Genomic DNA, 10,449 nt, shown 5'->3' with positions numbered 1-10,449 from the left:
GTCGGAATGTCCGTCAGAATACCGCTGTTTTCTTGTAGTGTATGATATATAATAGTGACTAGGGGTGGGCGTTCGGGTACTCATTCCGGCTTGGGATGGGTCTGTTTGGGTTTCGGGTTTTTGGGATCAAATTTTTCAGCCCCATTCAGCTATTTCTAAATTTTGGTCCGGGTTCGGTTCAGATCTTTGCGGGTTCGATTTGGATTGGAATTCATCATATACTCTAAATTTCTCAAAATCCCAAAACAAAATAATATATTGCATATAAATTTGAATAACATATGTTAGAGTACATAAACTTAACATATAAATTGGTTTGGTTTAAATATTTGGACATAGAATCAATAATTATTTTAAGTATTTTTGGTGTTTTGAATATATTTTAACTATTTTAGATATTTATTTTTGACTATTTATATATATATTAAAGTATTTAAACCAACTTAAAAGTGTCATATATATTATGGATGTTTTTATGTACATTAAATCTAAAAATAATTCATCATATACTCTAAATTTCTCAAAATCCCAAAACAAAATAATATATTGCATATAAATTTGAATAACATATGTTAGAGTACATAAACTTAACATATAAATTGGTTTGGTTTAAATATTTGGACATAGAATCAATAATTATTTTAAGTATTTTTGGTGTTTTGAATATATTTTAACTATTTTAGATATTTATTTTTGACTATTTATATATATATTAAAGTATTTAAACCAACTTAAAAGTGTCATATATATTATGGATGTTTTTATGTACATTAAATCTAAAAATAATTAATATATATAAGTATATAAATCTATTTCGGATACATTTAGATACCCGAAATACTTTGGTTTGGATCGGATTAGGTTTCAGTTCTCTAAATACCAAAATTTTAAATAATTCAGATATTTAATTAATTTCGATTCGAGTTTAGTACTACTTTTTTGGAATCGGTTCGGTGTTTCGGATTCGAGTTTTTTTGCCCAATCCTAAATAGTGATATAAAAACAAATAGCAACATATCTTTGAGAAATAGATCTGTTTGCGCGGATCAAAATCTAGTAAGTCTTCGAAACAAAATATATCGGAGTACTAAACAAAGTCTTCCTCAAAATAATGTTTACGGAGCGGCACGTTTTGGCCTTGCTTGCCTCTTATCAAACGGCTTTTTTGTCCTAAGCAACATGCTTCTTCAGTTCTTCTGTATATTATAATATTGTCATCTACATGGGACGTTGCTCAAAAGGATAATCAAACAAAAATCCTTGGAAAACAATGGAGAAGCCAAAATTTAAGACTGTTCAAGAGGTAATTTGCGACGAAGGACTACCGGAAAGATACCTCTACACATCCACTGGAGACATTGAAGGTCAACCTCTTAACTGTTTGGTGCTGTAGATGGATATTCCGGCCATAGATCTTTCTCTCCTCCTCTCTTCTTCTGATGATGGTCGAGAGGAGTTGCGCAAACTGCACTCCGCCCTCTCTACATGGGGCACTCTAATTAATAATTAAATCCATAAATTTCGGTACATGTTTCGGTGAAGACATGATTTGTATCTGACGTAGGTCATGAATCATGGAATTACAGAAGCGCTTTCTGGAAAAGATTTACGAGGTAACTAAGCAGTTCTTTGCGCTTTCGACTGAAGAGAAACAAAAGTATGCAAGAGAAACTGGTAGTTTCCAAGGATATGGAAACGACATGATACTGTTGGATGATCAAGTTCTCGATTGGACCGACCGCTTGTACCTTACTACTTACCCCGAAGATCAACGAAAACTTAAATTCTGGCCTAAAGTCCCCATTGAATTCAGGTAAAAATAAAATCCATTTGGCCGTGGTTAGCTTGGTAAAATGGAACTGTATACCAAACTTCTTTTTCTTATAATTTGTTTATTTTATGAATATTTTCAAAACTACAATCATATTTTCCCACTCTGCCTATAATAGTTTTGGATAGAAAATAAAATAGCTAATTATTTGTTTGTTATCGTAAACGCTTTAGTTTTATATGAATTGGAGTGTTTTTTAGTTGCTTCTGGCCTCTATTAATGTGTTACACAACTCTGAACATGCCTTTCAGTTTTAAGACATCTTGCTTCTTTTGACTTTGGTGATTTTCACAATCGTTTCTTAAGGGAAACTTTACATGAATACACAATGAAACAACACCTATTGGTTGAGAAATTCTACAAGGCAATCGCTAGATCTCTGGGGTTGAAAGATAATCGTTTACGCGAGATGTGTGGAGAAAATGCTGCGATGGAGACAAGATTCAACATGTATCCTCCATGTCCAAGGCCAGGCAAGGTACTTGGAATCAAACCGCATGCTGATGGGTCGGCCTTCACTCTTCTTTTGCCCGAGAAAAATGTTGAGGGGCTTCAGTTCTTCAGAGATGGGAAGTGGTATAAAGCCCCCCTCCTCCGTGATAAAATTCTGATCAATGTAGGAGATAATGACATAATCAATCATGGTATATCATACGATTTTTTGGAAGATTGGTTGGTGTAGATAATGACATAATCTCTCATGCAAGTTCAGATAATGAGCAATGGAATATACAAGAGCCCAGTTCACAGAGTGGTTACTAACAAAGAAAAGGAAAGAATATCTGTGGCAACGTTTTGCAATGAAGGTCCAGACACAGAGATCGAACCTGAGCTTATGTCAGAGGCAAAGACCAAGATTGTACAAAAAGATTAAGAAGTATGAAGAGATCTACTTTGATTACTATCAACATGGGTCGAAGACCGATAGGAGCTGCATTAACCTGAAGGCAAAAAGAACACTTCGTTTTATATTGGTTTCCAAGATTTTCAAGAAAGCAAAGTTGTGTAAAAAAATTTTACATTGTTTTTGTGAGAATCAAAACTCAATAACCTTGTTGACTTCCTTCCACTCCGAACACGATCGATTGAAATTTTCTTGAAGGAGTGACGAACTAGAACACACCGATATGTTGACCCAGTGTTCACCGCATTTCCCCAAACTAGGAGAAACAGCTATATTTCACTGGAGATAAGATCGAACCAGCAACACTAACTGCTCACAAGCGAGCTCCGACTACAACTTGTTGACACCGGCCTCTCGATCTCTCTCTCTCGGCTAATGCTCTAACAAGATAACCTAATCAGCTCAAGAGAGTAAAGCTAATAGCTTTTTACTTAGCTATTTACATATGTGATACTTCACGCTTAGCTCTGAGATGAGGACATGTGTCTAAGCTTAATCCTAGTGTTACAAACTTTTAGACTCAAACCGAGTCTACTCAATACTTCACTAAACTTAGCTAATATCTTCACCTATTCACCTAGAGTCTTCATACTTGGACTCTTCTCAACACTTGATCTGATGACCATACACTTAATTTTCAGTTTTTTGTTAGAATCAACCAATGTATATGTAGAGAATGATGAGAGTATAAGATTGGAAGAATTGAATATTGACTCTCATAATGATAAAGCTTATAAATATCTATACTATTATTTGAAAAGTGAATTTGTTGATTTCTCATGTAGTCCATAATTTTAGGTAATTTTGTTTATTTTGTCATGTTTTTATTAGGTTTTATCTAAATTATTGATTATTGATTATTATTAGTATTTAGCTGAGTCACTAATTTATTAATTTAAAAATTGCACCTAATAAATTTTATATATAATTAAAAAAGAATTTTATTTAAATAATATTAAATTTATATGTTATATTAAATATCTATTTAGTTTTTCTTATTTGTCATATTCTTATTAGGTTTTAGACTTTTAACTAGGTTATTGATTTATCGAAAATTGCCAAAAATATCACATTCATAATATCACTTTTCATGTTTACGTTAATCACTTTTACCATCACTGTTAAAGAGGGAAGAAGACATTTATAATCTTAGGGTTAACTAATCCGACTTAAAGCTTAGAGTTGAGGGGTTGTGTAGGGTTTTTGGAATGTGGAGTTTAAGGTTCTAATAAATATATAAATAAATCTTTAAAAATTTTAAAAAAATTTTATGAAAAGTTTTAAAAATAATTTTCAAATTTCAAAAAGAAAAAAGAAAAAAGAAAAATTTGAAACACACAAAATTCAAAAAGAAAAATCAAAATTTTTTTTTAAAAAGGTTCAAATTTGGAAATAAAGTATAATTCGAAAACATAAAAAAAATATTATTTTTTCTATTTTTATTTATTTAAATAATTATTTATTATATATATATAGAGTAAGAATATAAAAGTGTTTGGCCTCTTAATGAAGAAGATATTTTTGAAAATATCTCTTTAGTGATTGTAAACATGAATAATTGTAACTGATTCACTAATTTGAGAAGTGAATTTACGGATATGTCATGTTCTGTATAATTTTAGGTAACAATTCAGTACATTTTAATTCTTCTTGATTTATTATTAGTTTCTAACTAATTCACTAATTTGAGAAGTGAATTTACGGATATGTCATGTTTTCTATAATTTTAGGTCATTTTTCTTCTTTGTCAGTTTTTTATTAGGTTTTAACTAAATCATTGATTTATTATTAGTTTTTACCTTTGTTACTAATTTATTAACTAAAAAAATACCCTTACTGAAATCCTATATATAATTAAAAAAAATACATTTTAATAATATTAAATTTATATCTTATATTAAATATTTCGTTAGTTTTTATTATTTGCCATATTCTTATTAGGTTTTAAATTTTTAGTTAGGTTGTTGATTTATTATTAGTTTCTGACTGATTTACTGGTTTATTAATTTTAAAAATACTCTTAATGAATTTTATATATAATTAGAACGAATTTTATCTTAATAATATTTTAAAAAATTATTATATTAAATATTAAATAATTGATTATAAAATAATATAATAAGATTTTCAAAAATATCTTTAAAAATAAGAGAATTCTTATATATATTGTGTTGTTATCTGAAAATAATATTTTACTATAAAAGTTAAAAAATTAAGATACAAAAAAGTTTATAGTTAAATATTAGTCAAGCAAAAAAATTTATATAAAGATATTTTATAAACTATTTCTAAGATATGAATGTTTTGAGAAATTGAACACAATAATAAGTATATATTTTGATGAAAAATATTTGACATATGTAAATACTTTGGTTTTTGATTTTTTTTTTTTTCTTTTGTCATCAACTTATACAGATTCATACTGACTCTCTGAACCAAACCGGGAGATTTTGATCCCTTTAATTTTTTATTTAACTATTTGAAAAACATAAATAATAACTTATTATGCTGGTTTTAGATTAATAAAATATAAACTAATAAGCATTCATAAGAAAATTGGGCAAAACACCTAGTACAACTTATATAGGAAGATAATAATATAAACGTTAAACCTAGTTTCCTTAACTAAATATATACATATCTCAATAACGATATTCACAATTATGTTTTATATCTTCATGATTCTCTATACACTCCCTCTAGCTCAAGGCGTTGATGAAGTGACAACTGAAGTTAAGCTTGAGATTGAACGATGATAGATCAAGACGTGACGTAGATGAAGAGAGGCGGAGATCCAATGATCTGTGTTTGTGAACGCAGTGGATCCGGTAACCAGCCCGGCCCGCAGTAGAAGCATTAGAACCAACCGCTTAGGGCCCAAGCTTTTTTTTCAATTTTTTTTAGGCTAAATTTTTTTATTGGATTTTTTTTTATTAAAAATTACACAGCTAAAACCCAGATTTTGTGTGGGGCCTTCACCACTCCTAGACCGGCGCTGCCAGTAACTGGCAGTGGAGATGGAGGAATGTTGCAGTATGTTTGACGAAGAGACCGGAGAACATAAGATTTGTGTTTTCGACATTGGAAGTCTCGTCTTGCTGACATCGTGAGATGGTTGGAGAGGAAGCACCTTTGCTTGAAAACCGAAAATAGAAGTTTGAAGGCTTATAGATTCAGAGGCTCGTTTGATGAGCTTGAATGATGGTAGGAAGCACTTTGGCTTGGTAACAAAACTATTTTTTTATGTTTTTTGTGTGTATTTTTTTTTCTAATATGTAAGAAATATAAAACAAAAAAACGTTTTTTTTTTTAAAAAAGAAGAAATAGATTCAGAGGTCTTTGGAGACATGAATAATAAGAAGCTCCATGGCTTTAAGAAAAACAAAACAAGAAGCATTAAGCTTTGATTTTGGAAGTGAGGAGTCTACGATAATCTAAACATTGTAATCAAAATCATAGCAACGGTGAAGATGGCCACGAAGAAGGGTTTGATGGACAGAGTATCGTCTTGGTCAGCTCAAGGAAAAGATTGCAAAGCTCAGACACAACTGTTAGAGCCTCCAAAAGTAAAGTTTTTTTTTTTTGCTAAATACCTCCAAAAGTAAAGTTCAACTTCTTATAATTATAGTTGTATACAAACTTGTGCTCCTTGTAGATGAATCAGAGTATCAGACTCTTCATTTTTATTTTTTGTAACTCTTTCCCATATATACCAAACAGGGTTCTAGTGGAGGTGGAGATGGGTTTGAAGTTAACGTATGTCATGGACATGTTGCACTTATTGGCTTTCCAAGGTCCATCTTTAATCTCTATACTCACATGTATATGTATTTATTTCAGTCATGGACGTGTTGAATTTATTGGATGTATTTTTTTGTTAACTCTCTCCCAAATCCTTTGCATCATTTTTTTCTTGAAACTGTTTGTTTCTCAGGTTATTGCTGTTGGAAAGTCCTCTGACCTTGTGTTGATGGTTCTTGATGCCTCCAAAGTAAAATTTTAGTTCTCAATGATTTTTTATTTGTCGCTGTTTCTTTATCTCTATTTGTTTTTCCTTAGAGTGAAGGTCACAGGTAGATTCTGACTAAGGAACTTGCAGTGGTGGGTATACGTTTAAACAAAAGACCTCCACAGGTAAAAAGCTCATCTTCATGTCTCGCTTTTTCTATATTATGAACTATAAACCCTAGAGAACAAAAAAAAAAGGAAACAATTGTAGTTGTACCCTTGCGTGAGATATGTCTTTGCTGTAGCACATTTGGGAAAATCGATTTTGGTTCTCTCACGCCGGACAATGTCTTCGCTGTAGTTGGACGGCGTTAACAAGTTAACGTCAAAAGAAAAACAATTTCCTTTTTTTGGAAATTAAAAATCCGGTTTTTACCATTTTTCAAAAACTGAATATTAAGTGGAAAATTATTATTGGCATGATTACCCAAAGAGTGAATACAAGAATAAATCTCATTATATTGCATCAAACCGCGTAAAAATTGTGTGTATTGGATTCGAATCTTGTTTATTACATGTGTGTGCCTATTTAAGCGGATTATACATATGAATTAAAAATAATTGCATGTGTACACATAATCAAATAAAACATATGTATGAAGTCAAACTGAAAGGAAAATAGTGAAGAAAAGAAATAAAGTATAACTGGTGAAAAATTACCATTTGAAGCTGAAAAACTATTGTTCGTATGAATGATTTCCACTTGTCAATTGTCATTATGGATTGAACGAGAACCAAAAGTGTGCGTACAAATTCAAATCATAAATATATATATATATATATATATATATATATTTATTTTATGCATTTGTATGAAAGTAATTTGTGAAAATTGTTAAAAAAAAAAAACAAAATTGTGAAAATTGTTGACTAATAACAAAGATGGCGAAATTTGGAATAAAAATAACGTTAGAACCAAATAACTTTTTTCACTATATAAAGCTAATGTATAATTCTCTCACACCCAAAATTTGCCTCTCTTCTAACATCCATCTATCTATCTATCTATTATTATAAAGTAGAGTTCCCTCTCTAGAATCCTCCACGTCAGATTCCACTTATGAAATTCGGATCATGTGGTGTCGACACGTGTCCTACAACAAAACTCTACGTTTCATTTTCGTTGGTTGCAGTACGTAAATTTTCAGCTCCACACACTTCGAGTGACTTCGCCATTAACTTCATCAACCATTATTTCTTTCTTAAAAACATAGAACTGACAAAATCACAGAGCACTCTTAGACTTCCCTTTTCTCATTCTATACAAGCTGAGGTTTCGAGGGGGATTGAGCCGACGTAGGAGTAGGAGTCTCTGGTCGGTAATACTCGCTGGAAGTTGCAAAGATGTCCGTAAAAGCCATTAGATTCGTCTTCTGGCCATCGGAAAGGTTCACTTTTCTTCTTACCAATGTACCATTCGTCTTCCTTCAAGTTTCCTTTACACCTTCTCCAATTTGTTTCTTTTTTCTTCTGGATTTTCGATTTTATAAGAATTCTTCAATCCTCCGATTTCTGTTGAAGCGCCTGAGACGAAGAAACTGGTGACAGACTATGGATACCTCCCGAGAGATCCAATTTTCGTCTCCCTGTCAAGAAAGAAAATAAGTTAACACCAAGTTAATCCAGAAACGGACATCTTTGCTTGGCCAACGGAATCTCCATCTTCGGCAGCGGCAGCTCTAACCGACTTGATAATCTCTATTTTCTCCGGCCATCTATCGCGAAGGTGAATCTCTCTTTTCTTTAGATTATAGAATAAACTTCAAAAAAAAATGTTGTTTATTAGGACAAATCTGCTATGTCCTCATCTGATATCAACAACATGTTTCTTTTCTCATATGTAATGATTTGATGCACATGCTGCAGGAAATCGGTGCTCCGATTCTACAAAGATTTGATAGAATGATAATCAAGATTGTTCTTAAGACTTTAGGAATTAGAGGATTCAAAAAATTCCACGCACGATGTCTTTCCCTAACAGGGTTTGCTATTTCTTATTTTATCAAAAAATTCCTCTCAAATTTTGTTTTTTTAGTATTCTAAGAATTCTAGGAATTTAAACAAGTATCGTATGTCGTTAGCCCTGTTCTAAAAATCGGCCGTCTAGCCGTCTAGGCGGCCGCCTAGGCGCTACGCGTCACTCTTCCGCCCCGATTTATGCCAAATCGGTTTAAAAAATCGGATATCCGATTTTTTCCGCCTAGACCGCCTAAATGACCGCCTAGCCGCCTAAATGACCGCCTAGCCGCCGCCTAATCTATTTTTTTTTTTTTTTTTTTTTTTTTTAATAATATTTTTATTTTTTATTTGATCTAAAATTTTATAAATATCATTTATATTCATAATTTTGATGAAAAATACACTATATTAAGTTTATATATTCTATTTGTGTGTTTTATACAATCTTAAACATGAAAATGTATTAATGTTATACACAATTAAAGATTAACATGTTTTATAACACAGTAAACCATCTAAAAATTCTGCCCCGCATAATTTCCGATTAATCCCCGATTTTATCTTTAGGTGCTAGGCCCAACCCGACCGTCCGACTAGCGCCTTGCGCGTTCCCGAACAGGGGTCGTTAGTCTTCACTTTTGCTGTTTTCCAGAGCTTAAAGAGATGTATGTACATATTCCAAACAGATTTTCCAAAGTCAAATTGAAATGCATAAAGAAAGGTAAGGCCCAAGCTCATTCTATTTGCTCTAACCAACAAAAAAGCCTAATATTTGTCACTGTGTAGATAGTTGTATGGTTGTACCCCTTTTCTATGTTTTATATGCTTTGTGGTCAGATTATTACAGAGACATGAGTTTCAGAGGAAAGAAACATGTTACACCAGGAAACATGTTGGTTGAATTGCATAATTAGAACCTCTAAAGGCATGAGTTCGACCCTGAACATGACAACGATGATGAGAAGCTCTTGGCTGAGAGCCTGAGATGGGAGGCAAAGCTGCTCCTGAGGAATATGAGCTGCAGCTGCATGTGTTGCATATCAACTCGAAAAGGTACATGTTTAAAATTCTACAATCTTAATACTGAGTGAGAAACAATAATATCTTCCAATATTCTTTCGCTAATGGTATTTGAGTTCAAAATTGCACTCAACAACAAACCAGCAGCCCCATCTACGACAATACCTTACAAAACCAGAACATAATTGGGGCAGGATAAACTGATTATCGTTCCCCACACGTATTTTAATTCAGGCTGATAGTGTTGTTCTTATCATTGACAACATAATTGGTGGTCTCAGAAACTTGAAATTATTTACATATCTACACTAAGATGGCATATATCTTCTATATGAAATTCAAACCAAGTGATTGGCAAGTTTTAACTTGATCCAAAATCTTCCTAGCTCAAATTGTGGCATTGCCGAAAATTATTCAAACCGACCTTATCATGTAACACTACAAGAAAACATAATCTTAACGAGGGCGGTTTTCCTCGTTATTTCGTCGTAAAAGAGGTTTTACGACGAATTAGCGAGGAAACGCGTTTGCTCGTTACTCGTCTGTCGTAACACATATTTCCTCGCTAATTCGTCGTAACTTAGCGAGGAATATATTTCGTCGTAAAGACGAAGTAGAGCTATTCGTCGTAAAGACCACGTCAATATTCCACGTAAGGACGTCGCTATATTTCCTCGTAAATACCTCGAAACGAGTTCCTCGTAATCTACACGTAAATACCTTGAAA

The 10,449-nt window shown here is 32.3% G+C and overlaps 1 pseudogene; it reads left to right on the top strand.

Annotated features, from left to right (window-relative positions):
• Positions 1-1,211: 1,211 nt before the first annotated feature.
• On the top strand, positions 1,212-2,776 carry LOC106314906 (annotated as a pseudogene).
• The last annotated feature ends 7,673 nt before the right edge of the window (positions 2,777-10,449 follow it).

This window comes from Brassica oleracea, chromosome C9 (genome assembly GCF_000695525.1).
Source record: "Brassica oleracea var. oleracea cultivar TO1000 chromosome C9, BOL, whole genome shotgun sequence".
Lineage (NCBI taxonomy): Eukaryota > Viridiplantae > Streptophyta > Magnoliopsida > Brassicales > Brassicaceae > Brassica > Brassica oleracea.
The sequence above is the reverse complement of the archived record's forward strand: the minus strand, read 5'-3'. Positions and strand labels throughout refer to the sequence as shown.